Consider the following 16,603-nt stretch of genomic DNA (forward strand, 5'->3'; position numbering starts at 1 on the left):
CCTGATCTCTTCATGACCTTTATCATGAAGGGGTGTTGGATTCTATTAAATGCCTTTTCTGCATCTAGTGAGATGATCATGTGGTTTTTTTTCTGTGAGTTTGTTTATATGGTGCATTACATTGATCAACGTTCATATGTTGAACCACCCTTGCATCCCTGGGATGAAGCCTACTTGATGATGGTGGGTAATTGTTTTGATGTGTTCTTGGAGTCTGTTTGTTAGTAGTTTATTGAATATTTTTGCATCAATGTTCATGAGGGAGATTGGTCTGTAGTTCTTTTTCTTTGTTGCATCTTTGTTTGGTTTAGGAATCAGGGTAATTGCAGCCTCATAGAAGGAGTTTGGTAATGTTCCTTCTGTTTCTATTGTGTGGAACAATTTAAAGAGTATTGGTATTAACTCTTCTTTGAAGATCTGAATTCTGAAGACCCTGACATTAATCTGCACACCTATGAACATATGATCTTTGACAAAGAAGCAAAAACAATACAATGGAAAAAAGAAAGCATCTTCAACAAATGGTGCTGCCATAACTGGATGTCAATGTGTAGAAGGCTTCAAATAGATCCATATCTGTCACCATGGACAAAACTTAAGTCCAAGTGGATCAAAGACCTCAACATAAATCCAGTTACTCTGAACCTGCTAGAAGAGAAAGTAGGAAGTAGTCTTGAATGCATTGGCACTGGAGATCACTTCCTAAATATAATACCAGTAGCATAGACACTGAGAGAAACAATTAGCAAATGGGACCTCTGGAAACTGAGAAGCTTTTGTAGAGCAAAGGACACAGTCAACAAGACAAAGTGACAGCCTACAAAATGGGATAAGATCTTCACCAACCCCACATCTGGCAGAGGGCTGATATCAAGAATATATAAAGAACTCAAGAAATTATACATCAAAATACCCAAAAGTCCAATTAAAAAATGGGTTATAGAGCTAAACAGGGAATTCTCAACAGAAGAAACTCAAATGGCTGAAAGACATTTAAGGAATTGCTCTACATCCTTAATCATCAGGGAAATGCAAATCAAAATGACTCTGAGATATCATCTTACACCTGTCAGAATGGCTAAAATCAAAAACACTGAAGACAGCTTACGCTGGAGAGAATGTGGAGCAAAGGGGAATACTCAACTGAAGAATGGATAAATAAAAATGTGGTACATATATGCAATGGTGTACTACTCAGCAGAGAAAAACAATGGCATCATGAAGTTTGCAGACAAATGAATAGATCTAGAAAAATCATTCTGAGTGAGGTAACCCAGACTCAGAAAGACAAACATGGTATGTACTCACTTATAGGAGGATATTAGATGTCAAACAAAGATGACTAGACTGCTACTCAGAACTCCAGGGAGGCTACCTAGAAAACAGGACCCAAAGAAAAACACAGGGGATTGCCCAATGACAGAGAAATGGATGAGATCTACATGAACAAACCGTGGTGGGGGTGGAGATAAAGAAGGGCAAGGGTCGGGGGAAAGAGAGCTTAGGGGAGTGGGAGATCCCAGTTGGATCAGAAGCAGAGTGGGAGAACACCATGATGAATGTAGACCCCAGGGGAATAGGAAAAAGCAGAGTGCTAGGGAGGTCCCCATAAATCCACAAAGATACCTCCACTGTAGACTACTGGCAGTGGTTGAGAGAGTGCCTGAGCTGACCTGCTCTGTTGATCAGATGGCTGAACTCCCTGGCTGTCGTGATAGCACTCTCACTCAGTGACTGATGGAAGCAGATGCAGAGATCCACAGCCAAGCCCCAGGTGGAGCTCCAGGCATCCAATCAGCAAGGGAGAAGATGGATTGTATGAGCGAGAGATATTGAGACCATGATTAGAAAAAGCACAGGGACAAATAGCCAAACTAGTAGAAACGCATGAACTGTGGACCAATGACTGAGAAGGCCCCATGGAACTAGATCAGGCCCTCTGGATAAGTGAGACAGTTGATTAGCTTGAACTGTTTGGGAGGCACCCAGGCAGTGGAGCCAGGACCTGTCCTTGGTACATGGGTTGGGTTTTTGGAGCCTGGGGCCTATGCTGAGATACTTTGCTCAGCCTTGGTGTAGGGAGGAAGAGACTGGACCTTCCTCGGCTGAGTCTACCAGGCTGGGCTGACTCCCCAGGGGAGACCTTGCCTTGCAGGAGGTGGGGTTGGGGGGTGCATTGGGGGAGCACTGGGGGTGAGAAGAGGGAAGACAGGGGAATCTGTGGCTGATATGTGAAATTAAGTTAATTGAAAAATAAAAATATTAAATAAAAAAGAAAATATAAACAAACAGTGCCACACCAGCTCCAGTGTCATCCGTGTGACATAAACAATTATGTCTATAATGGCAGACGGGAGATACGTGTCCTACAGGACTAAACTCCCTGGAGGTCCCTGACAGAGTGCCCGCGTTATACTTCCTTCTCAAAGAAGATGTACTTCACAGATCCTGAGCTCCCTGGGCCATGGGTTCTGTATAACTGCTTTTCTGACAATGTTCTAATTAATCTATGAAGCACAGCAAAAATTAATAAATGCTTGGGTTGTGAACTATGGAGGAAAGGGAAAGCTAGACATGGATCTTAATTAAATATAGCAGAATGAGCTGTTTTTTAAGACACCAAGCCACTAGATAAAGAAAGTATAATAGTTCAGGCACTTCTAGGGAATGAACGCTCACCCACTAGGAATCCCAACTAAAGTGATTTATAGTAGAAAACGTTATCTCATAGGAAGCAGATGGTGGGCCCCTCTGTTGAGGAAGTTCAGCATGGGAAACTTAAGGACTACAGCAGAACCCCTTCCCCTTACAGGCGGAAAAAGTACAAGAGTCCATATTCCAGCAGATAAAAAGGTTTTATATTAGAAGAGATATGTGGTGGAGAACTGAAGAAAGACTTAGAGAGGGTCTGCAGATTTCAAATTAGCTAAGTGGGTCAGGAGAACCAGAAAAGCAGAAGTGTATAATAAACTAGAAAGCTGCTGAGATAAGATGAAGGACACAGCTGCAACCGCAAGAAGTCTGCACAAGTCTAGGAACTGTATTAAGTTTAGAAACCACAGACTGCTCTTTGGGTCATAAAGTTCTTGTGGGTGAAGGGATATGTCTAGCGCCGATTAATAATTGTGTGCTTGCTGTTTTTTTAAAGATGATGTAATTGAATTATTGCCAAGCTCTTGTTGTTCCTTGTATGACTTGATAGTTTTCTTTTCTGTATATAAACTACTGATTTACAAAAGTAAAATTACAACAGATTCAAACCACTTCTGAGTGTGTTGTCTGTCTGTCATTTGCTGAATCCTTGCCTTTCTGACTACCCAAGGCCTGGTTCTCCTATGGTCATGGTACCCCCGATGGTCCAGTCTGTGACAAATCAGATAAATAATAAATAAGTAAGTAAATAAATAAAAACAAAATCTAGCTAAGCATAAGCTGATCCCTGAGCCAGCTAGAAAGTATCATCCTCCATGATTCTTGCTGTACTTCTTGACTCTAATGGTCAGAGGTACCACTCTGTGGAATAGCAAGCAGGCCACCTTGAAGTTCCTGCCTTAACTTTCCTCATGAAGGACTGTGAAGTGGATTCATAAGGTGAATAAACCCTTTCTTCTTTAAGTTACTTGTGGTAAGGGTATTTTATCACAGCAACAGAAAGTAAAGTAGAATAGTTTACTCTCTTATTAGGAGTACTTGATTCTGCTTATAACTTTCTAATTATAAGTGTTTAAAAATGTATTGTCTTCCTTCCCCCACTAGATTGTAAAGTCCTTGAGGTCAAGCATTCATCTGTCATTTCTTATTTCTCTAGGAACCAGCATAGTAACTGATAGAAGAACCTCAATAAGGCTGAAGATGTAGCTAAATTTGGTAGAGTGCTTGCCTGGCATGCTTCTTCAGTACCATATAAATCAGATTTGTGACACATACCCTTAGTCCTAGCACTCAGAAGGTGGAGGCAGGCGACCAGAAGCTCCAAATCATCTTCAGCCCCATATCAAGTTCAAAGCCAGCCTAGAAAACAGGAGACTTTGTGTCAGAAAATAAAACGGGCTATGGGGATGGCTCAGTTGGTAGAGTGATTACCATGCAGACATGAGGATGTCAGTTCAGATCCTAGGACTGGGGATCCTGGTCAGCTAGTCTAGTTAAATCAGCAAGTAACAGGTCTGGTGAGAGATCAATGTCTCAAAAGATAGGGTGGAGAGCAGCTTCCAATGTTACTATGATGAATGAATATGTGATGCAGAGGTGGGAAAGACAGAGGAGCAGAGTGGTACATGCACAGCGGAACTGGACATGCCAAAGCTGTGACTGTTATGAGAAAAGGCAGTGATTGATAGAGGAGCAGGCCATTGCCCAGAGGAGATGGTGAGACAGGTTTTTTTCTTATTTTCTTTTTGAATGGAGGTTACAAGGGTGGAGGGTGAATATGGAAGGACTTGGAAATTAGTGGGATTGGGTACATGATGTGAAATGCCCAAAGAACCAATGAACAAAAAATGTTTTATAAAAAAGTAAATTTATATATTAGCAACCAAGCATGTTTGCCTAATAAAAGCATAGTTAAAAAATAGGGTGAAGAAGTGACTAGGAAGACATCAGACCTCTACTTCTGGCACCAGTGTGCACATTCACACATGTGCACACACATATGAATACATATACCACATACATACATAAAATAAGAAAAGGTCCTCAATTGGTATTTCATGAGGTCATGAAGGCACATACAATATGGAACATATGCTTAAGAGGTCTAATTAATGCTGAGTGCAGTGGTACACATCAGGTCACCCAGAATTAAAAAAGAAATTAATACTGGCCAAGCATAATGGCAAATATGTAATCTTGGCACTGAGGAAGAAGAGGCAGGAGAATTGCTATAATTTCAAGGCCAACTCACACTATATATTGAATTCTGTGTTACCAAGGGCTATTTAGGGAAACCTGTTTCAACCTCCTTCCCCCGCCATCCACCCATTTCCCACCCCTGCTGCCAAATCTAATTTTTGAGCCATTTTAGGGTAAATAGTTCCTGCATCTTTTTTAGCCATGTTGCTTCCTAGTTTGATTTCTTTGTATACCCACTAAAATGATCTCTGATTTCAAGACCTCTCAGATTTTGCCTACTTTAAACTCAAATGCTACTAACTTTTTATTTTACCCAAAGCTGCTCTTGCTCAGTTAATTTTCCTAGTTAAGTCATTTATAGCTCATTCCATGACATATATGTAGAAAGCTAATTTAGGATCTGTAATGCTCAAAAACTTTAAGCCACAAAGCACCATAAAAAGCTCACTCTAAGTCTCTTTGCTTTTGTGCTATATTAAAGGTTTCAAACAGGCACAGCACCATGTGGTATTGAACATATGGCACATGACTGTCCCTATTCATATGGAAAATATGCTAATGTTATCCTGTACTGGAAGTGGAAAAAGAACCAGATTTATTTTTATATACGTTTATCTGGTATCAGCATCTATAAATACTCATATTCTATGTCACAGCAAGAATAAGAGGAGAAAAACAGACATGCCTGATGGTCATAGTCAAGGTAATATGAGGCTCATAAAGAAGTCTCTCAACATTATCAAGTCTTCAAGCCCAAAAGAACATATGCCTGCCTGTGGCCATATGCTAGATTTTACTCCAGATGCCTTATAGATTGTTCTTATAGTTGTAAGCTATAGCTCTGTATTAGTTAGGGTTTTATTGCTGTGAAGAGACACCATGACCACATAGCTCTTACAAAGGAAACCATTTATTGGGGGAGCTTATAGTTCAGAGGTTTAGTCTATTATCATCATGGCAGGAAGACATGGTGTCATGCAGGTAGACATGGTACTGGAGAGGTAGCCAAGAGTTCTACATCTGTATCCTCAGGCAGCAGGAAGAGAGAGTGAGCCACTGGGCCTGGCTTGAGCTTCTGAAACCTCAAAGCCCATGCTCCCACTCCAACAAGGCCACACCTCCTAACAGTGTCACTCCTTATGGGCCTATGGGTGCCATTTTTTCAAACCACAACAGGCTCCATCAGGCCAGACCACACACACTATTTAATATTGTGCATAACTTTGTTTTAAAATTTTATGGATTGGGTATGTAGTGGAGGATCTGGGAGGAGTTAAGGCTAAGAAAATGCACACACAACACACACACACACACACACACACACACACACACACACACACACACACACACCCCACAAACTCAAAAAGGCAAAAAAAAAATCCTGTAAATCTACAATTGCTTTGGGGACTTCTGTAGCTATGATCACATGTAACCACCTAGATTTCAAATGGACATTCTTAACAACAACATCAATAACAAAAGGAAGAGAATTGGAAATATAGTCTAAGTTGTTGTGCTTCATTACAATTCTTATTACTGTTAACATTATTATTATTTGGTACTGGATTCATGCCCTTGCACATGCTGAGCAAATGTTCTAGCCCTACTTTAGGAATACCTATTTATGCATTAACCAATCTTGCTGTGGATGACTGATTGATAAATAAAACACTGATTGGCCAGTAGCCAGGCAGGAAGGGGTGGGACTAACAGGGAGAAGAATTGAGAGAACAGGAAGGCAGAGAAGAAGCTGCCAGCCGCCACCATGACAAGCAACATGTGAAGATACAAGTAACCCACAAGCCATGTGGCAACTTACAGATTAATAGAAATGGGTTAATTTAATATATAAGAACTAGATAACGAGGAGCCTGCTGTGGTCGTACAGTTTGTAAGTAATATAAGTCTCTGTATGTTTACTTGGTTGGGTCTGAGTGGCTGTGGGACTGGCAGGTGAGAGAGATTTGTCCTGACTATGGGCCAGGCAGGAAAACTCTAGCTATACAATCTATTTAAAACTCTAGAAGAAGAGACAGTGTTGGATAGTCCTCAAATAGTCCTCTAGAGAGGCAAGAAAGGAACTATAGGCATTTTAATCCAGACTAAAAGTGACATTTGTGTATTATGTGGATCCTTCACTGTCTTTAAATTTACTTATTTCCCCCCACTTAAACAGTTTCCTACAGGTATTATTGCACAAGAGGATAAATTTTTGGAACTGATTTATTTAAACCATAAGGGTCATAAAATACTGCTTGCTTTGCTGCTCTTGCTCAATTAGTAAATTAGGGGAGGACCTGATGTCAACAGTTATATAGATTTGATCCTTTCTATATTATATTACCCTTAACTGACAACCAGTTTTTAAGAGTATTAAAGAACTCCATTGATTTTCAAATTCATTTGCAGAGCACCATGGAAGTATTGGAAATCATTATCCATGTGACAAGCTGTGGGATTTTCTCATACAAACTGAATTTGTCATTACAAAAATTGTCCAGCCTTCTCCCATTCCACAGCAAATGCTTATTTTATTGATGCTCATCTAATGGATAGGAGAGATTCATGGCCTAGATATTCATCAATCTATTAATACTTTTTTTTTTTTACCTCAAACCAACAGTAGAACTGGCTGTTTTGAACCATCTACTATGGTTAATTCATAAACCCTCAAATATCATTTCAGGTTCTGCTTATACTATAGGATTATTTCCAGCAATAGAAACTACTTCAATTCCATCTTTGCATCCTGCTATACTCCCATTACTACAGGAACTACAACATCTGGTTTAGCCCGCATACATCCTTTGTTCATTACTCATATTCATACTTTTTAACCTCTTTTGTTGTTTTGCAGAAGGAAATAAGCAAGTTTATGCATTAACTTGCCCTATTTTTACTTCCCCAGAATAGGAACATCCACATCCACATGTTAATGCTGATAAACTTTATGTACAATACCACATCCCACTTAGATAAGCAAGAAAAATTGTGCAAGAATGTCATGTTTGTACTATTTTACACTGTCATAGTCATATACCTGGAGTTAATCCCAGAGATTAAAATACTAATGAATTATGGCAAAGGGGTGTTACTCACTTTTCTCTTGTGCCTCAGATGCCATACCTGCACATGTGCATTGATACATATTCTAAATTTCTTCGGTCTGTGCCTCAATCCTCAGAGAATGCTTCTGCAGTATACTCTTCTCTTATACAAACTTTCGCTGTTGTAAGAGTGCCTACTTAGATAAAAACTGAAAATGGACAAGTCTATAGTAGTAAAAAAAATTAAGAACTTCTGTAAAGAATGGAATATTGATTATATTATAGGCATTCCTTACAATCCTCAAGGCACATAGAATATTAAAACATTACTTATAAAATAAAAAGTGGAGCGCCAAGGAATATCCTTATACTTTCCTTATCTACTCTTAATTTTTAAAGTTTGCCTGAAATTATATATGATGTCAAGAGTTCAAAAATATTTAACTATAGAGCATTCTGAACTGCCTTTAGACAGGCCTATATGGTTTAAACAATTTAAGACTTGAAATTCTGGTTGGTTGGCTGAAAAAATTGGGAAGCTGTATACATCTGAAATTGCAGATGACTCCACTGAAACATTCACAGTGGGCAAAAGGAGATATTAACTATATCATCAGAAGTCACATCTGCCCACTTGGGGCCAAGTTAAGGCCCTGTGCACATAGGGAGTAGTTATTCTATGAAACACACAGAGCCTATGAGAATCTCTTTTTGGTGATGTTAGCTGTTTTGACTTGTGCATATGCAGTGAGTACCTCTGAGCATGTGTATTGATCTTATGCTCATCATCCTCCTTTGACATGTGCATCTACAGTGAATACCTCTGAACATGTGCACTGGTCTTATGTTTTACATCCCCCTTTGCTTCAATTCATAGGTTGGATGAACCTAGTTCCTGTTATCCATATTAATGACACTGTGCTTATACCTGGACCTTGGGACAGTAATAGACTCGTTCATTCATCTGGAGAAGGGACAGCACTTAATTTTGTCTTGGGATTTAAATCACTTCCTATTTGCATAGGACATGATAACATTTGTATTCCTATTAAAGGCAAATATGGGATATATTATACATGATATCAGAATAATATGGGCCTCTTTTCCAGCTATTTTTGAGATTTTTCTGAACAATATAATAATATAACCAATATTACTGGATATAGTTTTGGTCCTTATTCTTTTTTTTAACTTTCATTTTTATTTATTGTGTCTTTCACATCATGCATCTCCATACCATTTATTTATTTATTTATTTATTTATTTATTTATTTATTTATTTATTTATTTATTTAGGTTTTTTGAGACAGGGTTTCTCTGTGTAGCTTTGCGCCTTTCCTGGAACTCACTTTGTAGACCAGGCTGGCCTCGAACTCACAGAGATCTGCCTGGCTCTGCCTCCCGAGTGCTGCGATTAAAGGCATGCGCCACCACCGCCCGGCCCTCTCCATCCCATTTATTTCCCCATCCCTTCATATCCACTCTCTGCCTTTGCAACCTCCTGTCCCCCAAATAAAGTAAAATAAAACTTAAGAGAAGAAAAAAGCAGAAAAATCAATTTCATCATGGAAGCTGTATTTGCAAGTGTTCATTGCAATGAGTCACTGGTCTTGTTCGAGACTTCTGGTTCTGCTTCACTATCGATGCTGACTCCTCACTGGGACTCCTCTTCTTTATCCCATTGTCCTGTGTCATGGAGATCCTGCAGCTTCGGGTCTGCAGGACTGGTCCCTTCACATGCTTCAACAGACCACAAATGGCAAGGATATTGGGGTAGGTCAACTCATAACCCTTGTTCTGGGCCTGGTTAGTTGCATGGTTGGTCAGTTCACCAGCTCTCCCTTGTCCTTACAATGCTCTCATGCATTGTCCTGGCTAGTCCCCCCTTGCAGTGATGAGCAAGTGGTAGGACCAGTTCCCCCATATTTTGTGTCCTCAGGGTTGGTTCTTCTACACCTACACCTTCAGGGTCAGCTCTACTGTGTTGCCCAGGCATGGCATAGGAGCCATTCTCCTGAGTGCTGCAGCTGATAAGGGGCAGGAACAGCTCTCTTGCTCTTATGACCTCTGGGCCAGTTCTCCCACCTGCCTCAGGCATTGATGGGCAGGGTGGGGCAGGTGGGAGAGGGCATCTCTTACCTGCCCATGATGCCACATGACAGATGAGTAATAGGGACAGCTCTCTCATGTTCACAACTTGGGGGCTGGTGCACCCACACCTCTGCCAATTGGATTGGCTCTATTATGCTGCTCAGGTGAGGTACAGAGCCTACTCTTTGAGTGTTGTGGCTGGTGCAGCTCTCCTACTCTTATGAGCTCAGGGTCAGCTCTCCCACCTACCTCAGGTATTGCTGGGTGAGGGGAGGGTATCTCTCCCCTACCCATGCTGCCATATTGCAATTGAAGGGAGGGGCCAGGTATCCCATGTTCACATTCTCTGGGTGGTTCACCCACTCCCCCATCAATAGGGTCAGCTCCATTGTGCTGTCTAGGTGAGGTGCAGAGTCCACTTTCCCTAGTGCTACAGCTGGCAAGGGGGAGGGTCAGCTCTCTCATCTACCACATATGGCAGGGGTAAGAGGGAGGTTGTTTATCCTTAATCCTCACCACCACATGGCAGATGAGGGGTGCGTGGCCAGATATCCCACTCTCCTTCCCTCAGAGCTATCTCACTCGTGCCTCATCTGTCACCGCATTGAGGGAAACGGCTATGGGAGGCATCTCTGCCCTGGCCACACCACCTCATTAGAGATTAGTTGTGGGGACAGATCTCCCACTCTCACAACCTCAGGGCTGGCTCACCCATGCTTCTGCCAACAGGGTTGTCTCTATTTTGCTGCCCAGGCAAGGTGCAGTCCTTATGTGCCTGGGCAGGTGCCTGCTTTCCTGAGTGTTATAGATGGTGGGGGTAAGAGGCAGCTCTCCCTCTCCTGTGACATCAGGGCTATCTCTCCCACCTGTCTTAGGTGTTAGTGGTGGGAGAGCATCTATCCCCAGCCCATGCCTCCATATGGCAGATGAAGGACAGGGCCGGCCAGGTCTCCCATGCTCACATTCTCAGGGTGGGCTTACCTGTGTCTCATCACCAGGGTCAGCTCCACTATGCATCCCAGACCAAGTGCAGGGTCCACTTTACTGAGTATTGCAGGTGGTAATAGCTCTCTTGCCAGCTGGACATGGTAAGGACAGTGAGGGGGCATCTTTCCCTCATTCCACCACTGCACTGCAGGTGAAGGAGACAGTACCAGTTATGCCCCTCTCATATCCTCAGGGCTGGCTCACCCATGCCCCTATCTACAAAGTCAAATCTACTGTGCTGCCCAGGTGAAGTGGAATGTCTGTTCTCCCAAGTGCTGCTGCTGGTGAGGGGTTGAGTCAGGTTGTCCATCTGCTGGAGGTGTCAAGAGACAAGGGGAGGCATCTTTCCCTCACTACATGGCCTGTGCAACCTGCTCTCCCATTTTCCCACACTCAGACCAGCTCACTCTTGCTCCTGTGAACAGGGTCATCTCTATTGTGATGCCCAGGTGAGATATAGGGCCCTTTCTTCTGAGTACTTCAGCAGGTGAGGGGCAGGACCAGTTCTTCCTAGTGTTTTAGCCACTGACAGGGTGGAATGTAAACAGAGGTGGAAGTTTTTATCCTACCAGCAACTCCAAAATATCAAGCAGCTGCTTCCCAAATTACTAACAGAGACTTATATTAATTAGAAATACTTGGCCTATACCTCAGGCTTATTACTAACTAGCTCTTATACTTAAATTAACCCATAATTCTTATCTATGTTTAGCTGATGTAGGATAGTCTTTCTGTATGCTGTTAATATGTCTTGCTCTCATCAGCTGATAAATAAAGCTGATTTGGCCTATAGCTAGGCAGAATATAGCTAGTCAGGAAAGCCAAACAGAATACAGGGAGAAAGGACAGAGTTGAAGCAGATGTCAGCCAGCCACCCAAGGAGCAACATGCTAGAAGACCGATAATGCCATGGCCATGTGGTAACACATAGATTAATAGGAATGGGATTTAAAATGTAAGAGCTAGCTCATAATAAGCCTAAGACATTGGCCAAACATTTATAAGTAATATAAAACCTCTGAGTCAATTATTTGGGGAGTGGCTGCCAGGTATTTGGGAGTTGCTGGTGGGACAGAAATGTCCATTTACAAATGGTGCCCAAAGTTTGGCAACTCCATCCATATAAAACCTGAGAGAACTTAAAGAAGGTTCTAAAATGAAGCCAAGTGTAGCTTTATAGTTCATGTCTCTCATTTCAGACCATGGTACAGAACTGCATCCCCTGGCCATGGCAGGCTTCAACTACAACATGACAGGCTCCTATGGTGGTATTTTATTTGTACTGAAATGTGATTTTAATTGTATGTTAATAAATAAAGTTGCCCCGGGGTCAGAGCTATTAGAGCCATAGCAAGAGCTGGGCGGTGGTGGCACACACCTTTAATCCAGCACTTGGTAGGCAGAGCTAGGTAGATCTCTGTGTGTTCAAGGATACAGCCAACATTGGAGACACATGCCTTTAATCTCAATACCATAGAAGACCTGGAGGGCTGTACAACAGACAGTGACGAGGCAGTCATGTGTTTGGGTTTACAACCAATGAGAAGGCAGAACAGAAAGTCTATATAAAGACAAACAGACAGGAAGTAGGTCTCTTTTCGGAGAGGTCTCTTGGCTTAAGAGGCTAGCTGCATCAGGCAGGTAAGGCTCTTAGCTCTGATCTCTTGGCTTTTTTCTTTGCATTGGTTCTGTGCTTCTTATTTAATAAGATGGTTGGTTACATCTACAGGCTCCCATGGTGTCCCACAGGCCACAGTACAGAGAAGCATCTCCCAGCCACTGTCTGCAGACTTGAGAGCACAACTCCATGCTACTTAATACTGCTTCCCAGAGTTGGGAAGGTAAGCATGATGGTCCTTAGTACCTCGGCCATTATGGAAAGCAAAGATGCCACTTTGGTCCTAGCCACACCCTCTTAGCAGTTTAAAAACTCTCCTGGTCAGAAAAGCATTACAGATATGCAATAAGGATAAATTCAGACAAAACAAAAAACAAAACAAAAAAAAAAAACCAAAAACTTCTAAACAGGTTACAGTGTGTTTAAAAATATACATAGACTTGGGAGAAAAAAGGAAAAGGATAGAAAAGAAGTCCTTAAAAAACAAAGAAATGGAAAAAAACTACTTAAAGATGGAAAATAAACAGGGAGTCTGGATCCTGCATGTTATTGTGTTGATTTTTGAATGTTTTGATGCTGACAAGCAAACAACAGCTGCTGAGACATGGGATTGAAAGAGGGACTGATGACATACATGAGCCTAGACATTTTAAGAATGCCTTAACTTTAAAATAAAAGTTAAAAAATATAATTGCAAAATGAAACTTTAAAAATGCATTGCTTTGGAGAAGCAATTTTGCTTTTGTTTTCACAGAAAACAAGAGGCTACAGATTTGTTCCAAATTAATATGGATCAGATTTGATCCACTTGAAACTTGACAAGTGATATCTATCCACAAAGGTTGTTCTTACTCAGGACTTGGTCATTATATCAAAAATTTCTCAGGGACAACCCCTGGAGATGCCTTTACCCACAGACAGCAGGAAGCAGTATGGAGAAAACTATGCCCATATTCCCAAGAGTTGGGGGTGTGGGTAGTCTTTGGATATTTGATGGGTTATGGATGTTTGTTATCACTTAGTGGAATATAGGAATATAGGCTAAAAAGACAGCTATTAATCTCAGATATTTTGCATTGGCATAGATTTTAGTACATTGATACAAATTTAAAGTTGATTTTGTTACACTGTATATATGTTTCTACTCTTGTTTGGGGTATTGTGATTATGCAGTTCATTTAAAAATGCAATGTATAAACAAGAAACTTAGATTATTAGTCATATATAACAATCAAATTTGTAGATATGTTAGGTATGCTTTCAGGACCATATAGAGATATATTTTAGATAGATAGTCTTCAAATACTTCAAAGATCTATAGAATATGACACTTAAAATGTTTTGTTAACATGGGGTTTTTCATGACAATGACACAGATATGATCCTGGTGGCACCAACTCACTTCAGAGATGATGGGCATTGAAGAAACTCCTTACGAGTTTGCTTTCAATGTGGCAGGGCTAGTTATTTGGGCAAGAAATTGCTCTTGCCTGGACTGCTTGACAATATGTTTTATAAACTGAACATGCAGAACTCATAGGAAAACGACCACTGAACTTTGCCAAAACAAGGCTGAAAGGTCCTTCAGGTTCTTGCTTCACAGAAGAAAGTGCCAAACATTCTGCAAGATACAGAGGAAAGCAACTGACAAACTTTGTCAAAATAGGCAGGACAGTCCTTCAAATTTCCTGCTTCACTAAAAAGTTTATCAGAAATACTAGGCCTATAGGCTGACGATGGATGCCTCAACATTACAGAGGAAATTTGGGTAACTGTCCAGGCATCCAGATGTCTCTGTCATTTCTAGAATTTTGGAAGATGGTTACAATGCACTTCCTGTTTACTTAGATAATATTATATCCTTCTGGGGTCTTTGATGTAGTTGAAGACTATATAGTTACAATTATAGTTTTACTTAGTTATGATAAAAGGTAAATTAGATATGTAGCTTTAAACTCACAAAGATAGGATAGATGACAGAACATTTTCTTTAAATTTTGCCAAATACAAAGACATTGTAACTGTAATTCTCACTTGATAACTGTTTTGTTATATGTAATTTTACTATGTTAAAATGAAAACCTTCCTTTTCAATTAGATAGAAAAGGAGAAATGATGTGGGACAGTCTTTCTGTGTGCTGTGAATTTGGGTGTAGTTCTCTAGACTAATTCCTGCTGATTGAGGGTGCTGATAATCTTATGAGGATTCTGAAAAATTTTAGAATGATGGTCAGGTCCTGACTGGAGTATTTTGTGTGGCTGGTCCATATCAGTCAGCAGCCTTGAAGCTGTTTTGGATGCAGGACTCAGAGGAAATTGTAACAGAGGTATATTGAAATGATGGAAAATCTGAGCCATTCATTTTTATTGGTGCCTGGTTTCCTTGTTCTGAAAATATATAAACTTTTAAAGGTAACATATATATCTGCATTAATATAAACTGTGTATCGTACACATGCCAGCCAATGATATTTTTTGTTTTATGTTTGAGCAGGTAAAATATGTGTCACATGTCTTGTAGTTACTTTAGGTTTACTTTTCCATGTCTGTAGTTAGGATTTCAGGGGTCTTCCTTGATCAATCCTGATATTTCTTAACCTAGAAGGAATCCATAGCCTTTCATTTCCTGTGGAAAAAAAAACACAACTTCTCTCCCAAAGTGTCATATCTTTGACTTAAGTTTTGGAGTCAAGATATTTTTAAAAATAAATAGATTGGATTAATCCAGCAACATTTATAATTAAATGTCTCTTAACAGCTGTTGCTCCTTCCTCAGCAGTCAAACAATTGAAAGACAACATAGTAACATACAATATCCAGACTCTGTGTATTTTCCATCTTTATGTGGCTTTTTTCATATTCCTCTGCTCCTTTCTTAAGAACTTCATTGTTCTAGAACTATGTATTTGTTTTTTATGACTGTCTATACCTTCTCTTTTCTCTCCCAAGCCTGTATATATATTTGGTTTTTCAAGACAGGGTTTCTCTGTGTAGCTTTGTGCCTTTCCTGGGACTCACTTGGTAGTCCAGGCTGGCCTCAAACTCACAGAGATCCACCTGGCTCTGCCTCCCGAGTGCTGGGATTAAAGGCATGCGCCACCAACACCTGGCTTGCCTGTGTATATTTTTAAACACACTGTGAACCATGTAGAGGTTTTGTTTTGTTTTTCTTTTTTTCTTCTTCTTTTTTTTTTGAATATGTCTTTACTGCATATCTCTATCTTTTTCTGACCACCTGAGTCTTTAAAGAGTGAATCAGTGTGGCTAGGACCAAAGCAGCTGGCTCTGTCTCATTCCTTGACTTCCTGAGAGTCTAGCTTCATGGTAGAGCTATTGGCAGGAGCCACGTGTATTGCCTGAACTGTGGGGAGTTTCTAGATCCATGCCACCACCAAGTAATGCATCACATGTTGCTCATAAACACCATTTAAGTATTTGATAGTAGGGCCTCTTAAAAGAGCTTCTCATTTTTACCACTAATGCTGAGTCAGGAAGCCATCTTTTAAAGAAACCATGCCCTTGCTAGCCTCCAGCAAACAGAACCCACTGGAGAAAAGACAGCTACCAAGCAGCCATGCTTGACTCTGTTCTTGTGTGCCTAGAATTTTTTTTTAAAGCTTTCTCAGGTTTTGTGTGGAAATTCTTACCAAATGTTTAGGTTCCACATGTAAATGGCAGTTTCTGTCCCACCAGAAACTCCCAAATACCCAGTAGCTGCTTCCTAAATTACCACACAGAGATTTATATTAATTATAAATGCTTGGCCAGTAGCTCAGGCTTATTACTAACTAGCCTTTACACTTAAATTAACCCATCATTCTTATCTATGTTTAGCCATGTGGCTTGGTACTTTTTCTCAGTACAGAATTCTCATCTTGCTTCCTCTGCTTCTGGCTTGTGACTCCTCTCTCTGCTCTTCCTCTTCTCAGCATTCTTAGTTTGGTCACTGCCTATACTTCCTGCCTAGCTATTGGCCAATGAGCATTTTATGAAACCAGTTAGAGTGACA

Source organism: Peromyscus maniculatus, chromosome 10, assembly GCF_049852395.1.
Source record: "Peromyscus maniculatus bairdii isolate BWxNUB_F1_BW_parent chromosome 10, HU_Pman_BW_mat_3.1, whole genome shotgun sequence".
Classification (NCBI taxonomy): Eukaryota; Metazoa; Chordata; class Mammalia; order Rodentia; family Cricetidae; genus Peromyscus; species Peromyscus maniculatus.